Below are 11,472 nucleotides of genomic sequence, written 5' to 3' on the forward strand. Positions count from 1 at the left end.
CAGATTTGTAAGAAGGTATTAGTGCAACAATCACCCCCTCACCCTTCCCTCTTTTTCTTACATATATAATTGTGTTTGCTTGATCACTGTTGAACATTTCAAAGAAGCCCGAGCACTATCTCTCTCTCTCTCTCTCTCTCTCTCTCTCTCTCTCTCTCTCTCTCTCTCTCTCTCTCTCTCTCTCTCTCTCTCTCTACGCATCCTAGTTCGCATCCAAAACTAGGTGGTGCCCCAAATTTGTGTAGGGTTAAGTTGCGGGTTTGTGTGTGTTTTTGTTGTTTTTTCCAACCCCAACCCAATTGAGCAGCACGGGAGCCTAGAAGGGTGCTTAGAGGCCACTCTTTTTGTTGCCCGCCCCGGACCACCACAAAGTGGGGGCACCAATTTGAGGCAGTCCGGGGCGGGCAACAAGAAGAGTGGCCTCTAAGCACCCTTCTAGGCTCTCGTGCTGCTCAATTGGGTTGGGGTTGGAAAAAACAACAAACACACACACTAACCCGTAACCTAACCCTACACAAATTTGGGGCACCACCTAGTTTTGGATGCGAACTAGGATGCGTAGAGAGAGAGAGAGAGAGAGAGAGAGAGAGAGAGAGAGAGAGAGAGAGAGAGAGAGAGAGAGAGAGAGATAGTGCTCGGGCTTCTTTGAAATGTATCGGCAATGATCAAGCAAACACAATTATATATGTAAGAAAGAGAGGGAAGAGGGAGGGGGTGCTTGTTGCACTAATACTTTCTTACAAATCTGTCATGACCAATGAAAGTGAGATTAGTATTTGTTCAACATAGCTTGAGTAAATTACACCACAACACATCACAAGAAAAGCCACCCAATCACTGTCTTAAACCTAGGGGAGTCCTCTCCACCCTGTCGCCCTCTTACAGTATGTGGGATTTATGGCTAAATTGATGAAAACACCCAGAGACAAGCTATCAAGAACTTAAATAAAAACACCAAGACACTTATACATCATTGTTGTCCATTACTTCACGTTGGAAGAAAGACAAGGTATCCAAGCTTAGTCCAAATCCACCCTCCTTGATTCAACAAATGTTGGCTTACACTAGTAGGAGAAATGATAGATTTCCTACTCTCAATTGAATGATCACTCTCTCTCTTACAATGGCATAGAGTTTCCTTGCTAATCACCCCTATTACAACACATGCACATGCATAAGACAATGAGCTTCCACTCAAGAGCTCCTTCTAGAGAGGTTGAGCTTGGCTTCTCAAGCTATAGCATAGTGCTTTCCATCATTGCCATAGTAAGCTACCTCACCCTATCAAATCACTCAAACACTGTGGCTATCCCTACCATTTCACTGTATATAGGTGTGTGTAATTTAGGGGACTTTTTCCATATCTTCTTAAAAACCCTCAGCTATCTAATCACTGGGCTAGTTGAGCCAAAAAAATATAAAATATAAAAAATATAAGTATATTATGATCCATTTGTGTGTAAATATTTCATTGTATATAGGGCCTAAATAAAAAGATTTTTCATAATTATTTTGGTAATTATTTAAATATTTCTACCTATGGTGTGTTATTTATGATATGTACATTGACTCACCATTACCATATTTTTTCTTACCATTTTGCATACTCTTTATTCCATATAAAAATAATTTCATGCAAGCTTTTCTTATTTTTTGTGTAACTCCATCCCAACAAAAATCGAAAAAAAACTAGTTTTATTTATGTGTATATTTTTTCACTATTGTGATTTTTCCTTCCTACATCTATTCTCTTTTACTCTCATAAATTAGAACACCAAAAATATTCATTTTTTAATGGTAGACTTATAATGAGAGAGATTTATTTTGATCCCTTTATATTTTTTCCACCTATATTATTTATATTTGACATGTACATATTTTTTTAGACCCCTCAATATTTGATTTTCTTAGTTGTACTATTCACTTATATCATGATCTCAACAATATCTTCAATTATAGACCTACCAAATGAGGTCAAGGGTATGTGGAATGCCTGCATGCACCATGGGGAGCTCACTCTTGGAGGTATTCAAAAGAATCATCCAAGGAAGGACCTCACAAGGACCTTGTGTAGTGGAAAAAACAGTCGGTTTTGCTGAATTTTTAAAGATCACATGCTCCTCGAATTTGAAAAGGTGATACAAACAAAAGTTGTAGCTCGTGGGCTGAACTTTCACCTCAAAGTTTTTCATATTTTTTTGAGCTACGAGCTGTGAGCTATGATTTTATTAGTGGACCCCAGTTTGCCCATGCTATGCAGCCACACTCCCTCTTCCACTTTACCATTTTCCTCTTTCACACACACCTCTCCACTCATCATCCCCACCTCTCTCACCACTCCTCTCTGCACCCTACTCACCTTCTTCTCAACCTTGAAGAATAAGAGAAACCATGGTGAACTCATGTCTCCTACACACACTTCCATTCCAAAGTTGACCACCTAGTCTCATTTTTTCTCTTCCATTTTACCCATATTTATAAAAAAAACCACAAAATTCAGCCTCTTCTCTTGAAAGACAGCATCATGGTGATTGATTACTCATGTTCACTTACCTTGGCTCCCAAGGAAGGTCAAGAGTGGAGAAAAAACGTACCGTCAAAGCTAGTGGACCGTCAACAAGCGTCAAAATTGACCCTACTCAAGACACTTGGAGCATCGACATTGTAAGAAATCCATGTTTCTTACCTATTAAGAGTTTTTTCTTCCTTATTTGTATTCTACATGGATACTCCCATTGTAAATATCCAATTCCATTTGTAAATCAATAAAAATACTAACTCTACTAATTTACTAACACTAACTTAGTATGAAAAGTCCTATCACCTCCACTTCTCTCCTCTCTCTCTTCTTCATCGATCCCCACCAACTTCTTGATAATTCCAAGCAAAAGAAATTAGATAAGTGTTGAAAATCTAACCCAACCATGGTTAGAGGAGTAACCCTAGCCCTCAAAATTGCTATAAAAGGAAGGTGTAGCTAGCACAAAAAGGGGAGAGCCATAATCAAGAGCACTATGCTATAGCTTGAGAAGCCAAGCTCAACCTCTCTAGAAGGAGCTTTTGAGTGGAAGCTCATTGTCGTATGCTTGTGCATGTGTTGTAATAGGGGTGATTAGAATGGGAACTCTATGGCATTGTAAGAGAGAGAGCGATCATTTAATTGAGAGTGGAAAATCTATCATTCCTCCTACTAGTGTAAGCCCAACATTTGCTGAATCAAGGAGGGTGGATTTGGACTAAGCTTGGATACTTTGTCTCTCTTCCAATGTGAAGTAATGGACAACAATGATGTGTAAGTGTCTTGGTGTTTTTTTTAAAAAGTTCTTGATAGCTTGTCTCTGGGTGTTATCATCAATTTAGCCATAAATTCCACATACTGTAAGAGGGCGACAGTGTGGAGAGGACTCCCCTGGCCTTAAGACAGTGATTGGGGTAGCTTTTCTTGTGATGTGTCGTGGTGAAATTTACTCAAGATATGTTGAACAAATACTTATCTCACTTTGATCGGTCATGACAGATTTGTAAGAAGGTATTAATGCAACAAGCATCCCCTCCCTCTTCTCTCTCTTTCTTACATATATAATTGTGGTTGCTTGATCATTGCCGATACATTTCAAAGCAGCCCGAGCACTATCTCTATCTCTCTCTCTCTCTCTCTCTCTACGCGTCCTAGTTCGTATCCAAAACTAGGTGGTGCCCCAAATTTGTGTAGGGTTAGGTTGCGGGTTTGTGTGTGTGTTTGTTGTTTTTTCCAACCCCAACCCAATTGAGCAGCACGGGAGCCTACAAGGTGTTAGAGGCCACTCTTCTTGTTGCCCGCCCCGGACCACCCCGGACCGCCTCACTATAAAAGGCATCGCAGGGAAAGTATGCAAGTGGGTCCAGAGAACATGGAAAATTAGTTTTTTCAAGACTGACCTATGCCTTGGAGGAAAAAATTCAGGTAGTCCTATACTCCTCGTCAGCACTCAGATCGTCAGATACTTCTTCTTTCATAATATATGGCAGACAAGGAACCACCATGGTTTTGAAGGAGGATTTGAGGTCGCAAGCTTCGCAGAAATTATACAAGAAAGCAAAGTGCTAATATGGACACTCGGGCGCAAGCAGCACTCAGAGGATTGGTCTAGGACTACTTGTGCCTTGTTGTCAGCAGATGGAATGCCTAGGATGGGGGAAAATCTTGGCCATCGATAAATAAAAGATATCAAAATGAGGTGGGGTGGTAAGGGTGGTTGCCCTGATAGCCATTATAATTATGATCCTTGGATGTTGTCATGGCTTAACATGAGCATGACAAAACCTTGTAATTTTTTGAGCTGCTCAATATAATCCACTCACAATTGTGAGTTTTGCTCTTTTTTTTTTAAAGTAAAAAAAAAATCTACAGCTTTAAGCTTGAGAGCTCTCTTTACAAATTTAAAACTCTCCTGTGAGTCCATGTATGTAACCTTTTCAATTTCGTTAATTCAAATTTTTACCTTCTTTAAAAAAAACTCTAGGTTCTCATTGGAGACCTTACTTAAAAAGTTCTACATCCTTAAGTTCTAAACTTAGCTTTAAAATCTTTCAAAATAAAAATAAAACATCTCTAGAGATTAAGGCTTCAAAGGATAGATCCCTTCCTAAAATGACAACTTTAGTCTATCACCTTAAGTTTCAACATGTAAAAGAACTTTTTAAAATGAAAAGATGGGTGGAAAAGCTTCTCAAAATGAAAAGGTGACTCCTGGGATTTTTGGAGCCACCCCCCAATTGCCAAGTCTTTATCATTTAACCTATAAAACTTTCAACGTTTCATGCTTTCAAAGGTAGCCCAAAATGTTTTCTTTGGTAAATGAGCATTCATTTCATATTTCAAAAGTCAAGATATGCCCATCATTAGATTTACATACTCTTCATTTAAATGAGTGCCCACTATCTTATTTCAACCAATCAACATTTTTTGTCTATCAAAAAATGTTTGAAAATACAAGTCAACCTCTTTTCTATTTTAGTCAACAAAAAAAGAAGGCGTCTCTATAGCCTTTGCCCTTTGGGCAGGCCAAAAAATGATAAAATCACAAGGTTTGCCTACAATACATTGTATTGAAACAAAGACAATTGATTGGTCGTGTGAAATTATGTAAAAAAGGTGATAGATTTTTAATCACTTATCATACACTGACCATTGATAAGATGGGACAATAAATTAAGAATAAACTTTGGTAGATAGTGAAGGGGTAAACAGAATAAACTTTACTAAATAATAAAGGGGTCATGTTTGTCAATGTGCATTACTAAAACCAAAAAGTTCATAAGATAAGAGTGAGGGAGACCTTGTAATTTATTGGGTTGTCCAATATAATTCACTCACAATTGTGAGTTTTGCTAAAAAAAAAAGGATAAGAGTGAGGGAGGCCTTTGACACAGGAATCGTTAGTATAAGGTTTCAGATTAGTATAGAGAAGTTGCCCGCTTTTTTCCCTTTAGGAGTAGGCATGTAGAGGCCTTGCCTGCTCAAGACCAAGTTGAGGGGCAATTTCAAGCATCCAATCTATGCTCCTCCAAAGACAAAGTGGCAAAAACACAAACACAAGACAAACACGGAACCAGTAATGGCATGTATGAGAGAGAGAGAGAGAGAGAGAGAGAGAGAGAGATCCATGAAGTATTTGTGCCACACCTCAAGAAGCTCAATATAAATGCTAGACTTGCTAGAAGCATGCAACAGTTGGCTAGGGGCTCTGACGACTACATCACGCCAAGGCAAGAGTATATACTAATGCTAGCGTTGCCCTTGTACAGTGATACCGACGTTGCAATAACAAATTCTTGCATGATATGCTTAATTTCCTAGCTGTTGCCATTTATTTTCAAATCATCATTTCTCCGCAGCATGTTCATCACTATCCATGTAACATTTTTCACCTGCCCTTTTGCAAGAGGCATGTTGTTGAAGAGAGGAAGAAGCCCAGACAAAGCACTGAGTGACATTTCACATATCAAGAAAGGTTTGGCAAATTGAGGTGTGAAAGCTCATTAGGGCTGTTTGTTAATTTAAGGATTAAGGAATAGTCCAATAGTCATTTGACACGTATACAAAAGTATGGCACTCTTGTATGTTAACTTCCAAAATAAAAGAATATCATAATCATAATCTCTTCATATCTTCATATAGACTAATGTTTGACAAAATAGAAAATAAACGAGAGGGAAAGTGAGATGTGGTGCGTTCTCATATGAGAGAGAGAGAGAGAGAGAGAGAGAGAGAGAGAGAGAGAGGGAAAGTGAGATGTGGTGCGTTCTCATATGAGAGAGAGAGAGAGAGAGAGAGAGAGAGATTTAGGAAAATTACCAAAATATCCCTCAAATTATAAAAACTCCCAAAGTACCCTTGATATTTTGCCATTAATTCCCAAAATGCCCTTCAAATTTTCCAAACTACCCCTTGTTGTGAGATCAAATTTCTCCAAATATATAAAAACAATTGTAGCTTTTCATAAGAACAATAATTGTCGTCTACTATCAAATCAAGATGCATATCTAGAATTTGAGTTGGCTATGTAGGTTTTGGAGATGAATTGCATCATTAATTTTTAGGTATAAGCTTACCAAAGCATGATGAGAGAGCTAAGAATGGAAGTAACCTCGCAATATGGAGCTTATTCCAATCTTTTGTGGAGTTCATTTAAGTAGGAGACATCGATCAACTTGTATTGAAGGTGCCCATGATGAAGCAAAGTGCTGATAACTTGTGTGTGTGATGCTTAGCACATGAAGCACAAGAGAAGATTGAGGAAGGTGTGAGGTGAAGACAAAGGAAGGTACTCATCTTTTCCTAGGTCGAGGGATGAAAAAACTTTTGTGGGAGAAGCATCCTATGCCGGGTCTCTCTCTATCTCTCTCTCAAAATTACAAATGTTAATACTTTATCAAGCATTGGGAGCATAAAAAAAAAAATGAACCTCTAGGCTTTGCCTATGCTACATCAAAACTCGATAACTTTGCATGTAATCAAGCCTAGTGAGCTGACATACATTAAGTTACATCAACAAGGCGATGTGGTTATCAATTGTGTTGGAACAAGTGCAGGAGGTCGGCTTTATTTACCTAGAACTCAGAAGAGTCCTTCACTGTCCATACTTTTTGTTCCTGCGGCCACCCTAGCCATCGGCGCATCGCTCTCACTGGAATTGTTTATGCCTTCATCATCGCCCTGACGACCCCTTTCATGCAGCTGCTTCTACCCTTTGATCTTGTTCTTCACCTTTTCTAGAGGGCCTTCATGATGAGCAACAACACCAACGGCCTGGCCCCCTGCGGAGTGAGTTACTCTGTTCTCTCCATATCTAGTTGCATGCCCAGCTCCATGCTCTCCTACAGGCACATGGGCTCCATGATGCTTCAATTACTCCTCTCCCTTCTTGTGCCCCCCAATGTAAAGCCAATCTCTCTCTCTCTCTCTCTCTCTCTCTCTCTCTCTCTCTCTCTCTCTCTCTCTCTCTCAAGCATGATCAATCACCATAATTTAGCGAATTGTATAATGCCAAGACATGGCAGCTTTTGATATCCAAACATTCAAAATGGGATTGAATATCAACTACAATTTTTGACTACATAAGTAGAGATACAAAAATGGGAATTACACCTAGGTATCTTTGTGGCGGTAATCTCTTACAAGGGAATTGAAGTTCTTTTTCTTGGTACCACCAATCAATCTCTGCTTTTGGAGAGTAGCAAACATTTACTCATGATTTTTCTTCGTCCTTAGGTGAGTTCCGAGCCTCCTCTTTGCCACCTTAACAACTCTCTTGTCCTTTCCCACCTTCAAAAGCTCAGTGATACGTTTCTTGTAAGGTGCAAACCCTACAAGTTCTTGGATCAGCTTTCTCAGAAAGGAGATTCTTGTTCCAAGTTTACTCTTTCTTGAGGAAAGACAAGCAGGAGATGTGCCCCTTGTTCAAGCCATTTCAAGGCCACTCTCTGGCATTGGCGGTACTGTCGCAACTGCAAAGCAACTCTCTCTCTCTCTCTCTCTCTCTCTCTCTCTCTCTCTCTCACTCACACACACACACACACACACACACACACACACACACACACACACACACACACACACACACACACACACACACACAGAGCTTCGGTCACATATCAACACTGTTGTTTGCATTTTTTTCTTTGGAGACAAAAAGTTGAAACAGGGAGCAACACTAGTGCAGGGAAGTGAAGGGACAACCAATTGCATGTGTGCTAGTGTAGGTGATTCAAGTTAGTAGGTTTGTTTGTTGGGGTTCAAGCCACAAGCTTGTTGTTTGGTGCAGACCCAACCTAAACAGGATCCAATAGCCGCAAGGTTTGTGAGGCCAGGCAGGTCACTTTTGATGCAAGCGATGCACAATCGAGACAATGCTCTCTTCTCTCTCACACACTCGCTTGCGAGGAGCAGCAAGGAGGTAGGCATCGTGTCGTGTGAAAAAAATGAAGAACGTAGGGAGAATAGAGTGGGGATGCGCTATTGGTAGTGAAGGTTGAGGTTCACCATGGCTCTCTTGGTTGTACAATGACACGTTCGTGAATTGGTCGCAAGGAGAACGTGGGATTGAGGACTCCGTGGCAACTTGTTTAGAGGAAAAGGAACCTTGCTTTCAAACTAATTAATCAAAACAAATTAAGATCGAGTAGGTACTGGTAGTGGGACCATATTCCAAATCAAGACTCAACCTTCTTTGATAGCCCTCTTGTCACGATGAGTGCCCACTAACTTATGCAACAATAAAAAAAATTATGCTTTTTGAAAAAAAAACTATTTTTAATTAGAAAAAAAAGAGGCATCACTAAGGCTTTGGGGCAGGCCAAAAATACTTTAGTCTATCACCTCAAGTTTCAACCGGGAAAGAACTTCTCAAAATGAAAAATGACTCCTAAGATTTGTGGAGCCACCCATTTATAGTAAGTCTACTTGCCTACTTGGTCTATTCTCAAAGAACCCATTAATTAATCAAAAAGATTCCTTTGAAATCTTCAATTGTAAAGAAAAACAGAAGCCCCCGCCTTGGTTGTCTGCTCCAACCACCATCGCGTGACAATCCAACCCTCCTCCTCGTCCGCTTGCTCGATCCACCCCCCTCAACCTCATAACTCTTAAGGATTTCAAGGCAAAAGAACCCCCGCCTTCGGGTCGCCATCATCATGTCTAAAAAGCGAGCAACCCTCGCCATCACCACCATGTTCCTTCCCTCTTTGTGCAGGCAAAAAAATATTCAAAATCCAAATTTGGGCCATCGCAATCATCTTGGTCCTTGTCTCTGCGCAATCCTCTTCCCATTTCCCTTTGACTGTTGCGCAATCCTGCCTGCATCATCCCCTTGGGTTGCAAGGCTTCGGGATCACAGAGCTGCAAGCTTCTAGACTCATGGCCATCAGTGATGTGTATAACCCCCTCACCCCCACCTCGCTCTTACCGCCGCTTTTTCTTGAACCATCCCTCCCGCACCCACTTTCCCCTGTGTGCGTGCATCCAGCCAGCTAGACCTGTGTGTGTGTGTGTGTGTGTGTGTGTGTGTGTGTGTGTGTGTGAGTGAGAGAGAGAGAGAGAGAGAGAGAGAGAGAGAGAGAGACGACTGGTCCATGCGGCTCTGCCTTTGGACTTGCCTGCACGCGTGCCTTTCTTGTTCCTTCGATGCATCAGTCCTGCTTCGATACAGTCCCAACCCCGCCGCGCTTCTCATTCGGTTGCATAGTAGGCTACAACCCACCCCCTCATCGTGCACAGACCTCCTCTTCTTTCCCATGAACATTTCCATGCTCCCAATAGGTACTGTAGACGATGCATTGCAGCTGCAAAGCAAGACACATGCGACGTGTCCTGCACTTCGTGTCTTTCCTCTCTCTCTCTCTCTCTCTCTCTCTCTCTCTACACGTGCGATCCCCTTTTCCCTCAAAAACATAAAATCAGTCTCTTCCTCTCTCCTCCTATCTCCCTCTCTCTTCCACGTGCCAACACCTTCACTTTTCCCCTCAAAGCCACAAAAGGCATCTCCTGAAATTCTCTCTAATACACAACTTTGCAAAATTGGCCGGGCCTACTAGTAAGTCTTTATCTTCTATACTATCTATCTATACTATATATGATGTTTGTTGTCTATCAAACTTACTTTCTCTCTAGTAAGTTTGAGTTAACCATCCAAAACACTTGACTTTGGTAGGGGTTAAGTCATCTTCAAATTATACAAGAAAGCAGAGTGCTAATATGGACGCTTAGGTGCAAGCAAAACTCGGATGATTGGTCTAGTGTTACTTGTTCCTTGTTGTCAGCGGAATACTTAGGAACGGGGAAAATCATGAAACCAAAAGATTAGTGAAGAACATGATAATTAACCTTGTATATCAAGGACATGGAGGCAGGTCGTAAGAGGTGGCTCCCCAGATAGCTGATGTAAGTTTGGTCTTTGGATGGTGTCATGGCTCGGCACGAGTATGACAAGTTCTTGTAATTTTTTGAGATGATCAATATAATTCACTCACAATTGTGAGTTTTGCTATTAAAAAAAAAACAACAACATGCTAACAATCTTTTTGTATACTTGTAAAGCATACGAGGCTATCTATTTTAAAACACTTGAAAACAAAATGAAGTTGAAAGATGGTGTTTCTAAAAGGAAAATATACTTGAAAAATGTTACATTAACATGTCCACAAAATTAGCAACCCATGCAACCAAAAGAACTACCTTTTTTTTTTTAAAAGACCAAATTTCATATATAACCAAAGAAAGGATACATGTCCAATGTCCCATTCCACCAGAACTTCATTACCTAGGTTTGATGTGAAATTTGGTTTTCCATGATTGGCATCAAACCATGGTGAGCTATGCAACTTCCACACCGCTTCTTGTATATCCCTACAATCTATGACTCAATTCATGGATGTGTACACCAAGACAAAATCAAATTCTGAGGAATTTTTTTTAATCTCTCATCCTACTATAGTCCAAAATTAACTTAGAAGGTGTCATTAGCCCATGCTAACAACCGTAAGCCGGACCGCCAATGTCAAGGCAAGATCACATTGGTCCGGTCCCCGTTAGCCCAGTGGAAGGATGAGGTGCATCCACTCAGATGTAAGATGAGAAAAACATGTTATACCTCCTGACCTTGAACATAAAGCCTGAACAAAACATGAAAACATAATATGAACATTCTTAAGTACTTCCAACATAAAACTATCTATTATAACCAAATCTATAGCTTCATAAAATCTGCTTTGATCATGATCTAGCTTCTTTGAAGGAGAATAAATGCCTTAGGGCATCAAGCATACTGCTAGGATAAATCTTGGCATAGAGGTGATGGAAGGGAAGAGCCCTACTACAAGCATACCTCATACCACATTGATAGAGAGAAAAATGAAATAACAAAAAAGCTACTTACTCATGAGGTATACTCACTTAAGGATGTCATAACTCTTAAACAATCGGGATTTCAAAAA

This window comes from Adiantum capillus-veneris, chromosome 6 (assembly GCF_014529385.1).
Source record: "Adiantum capillus-veneris isolate H3 chromosome 6, ASM1452938v2, whole genome shotgun sequence".
NCBI classification, from domain to species: domain Eukaryota; kingdom Viridiplantae; phylum Streptophyta; class Polypodiopsida; order Polypodiales; family Pteridaceae; genus Adiantum; species Adiantum capillus-veneris.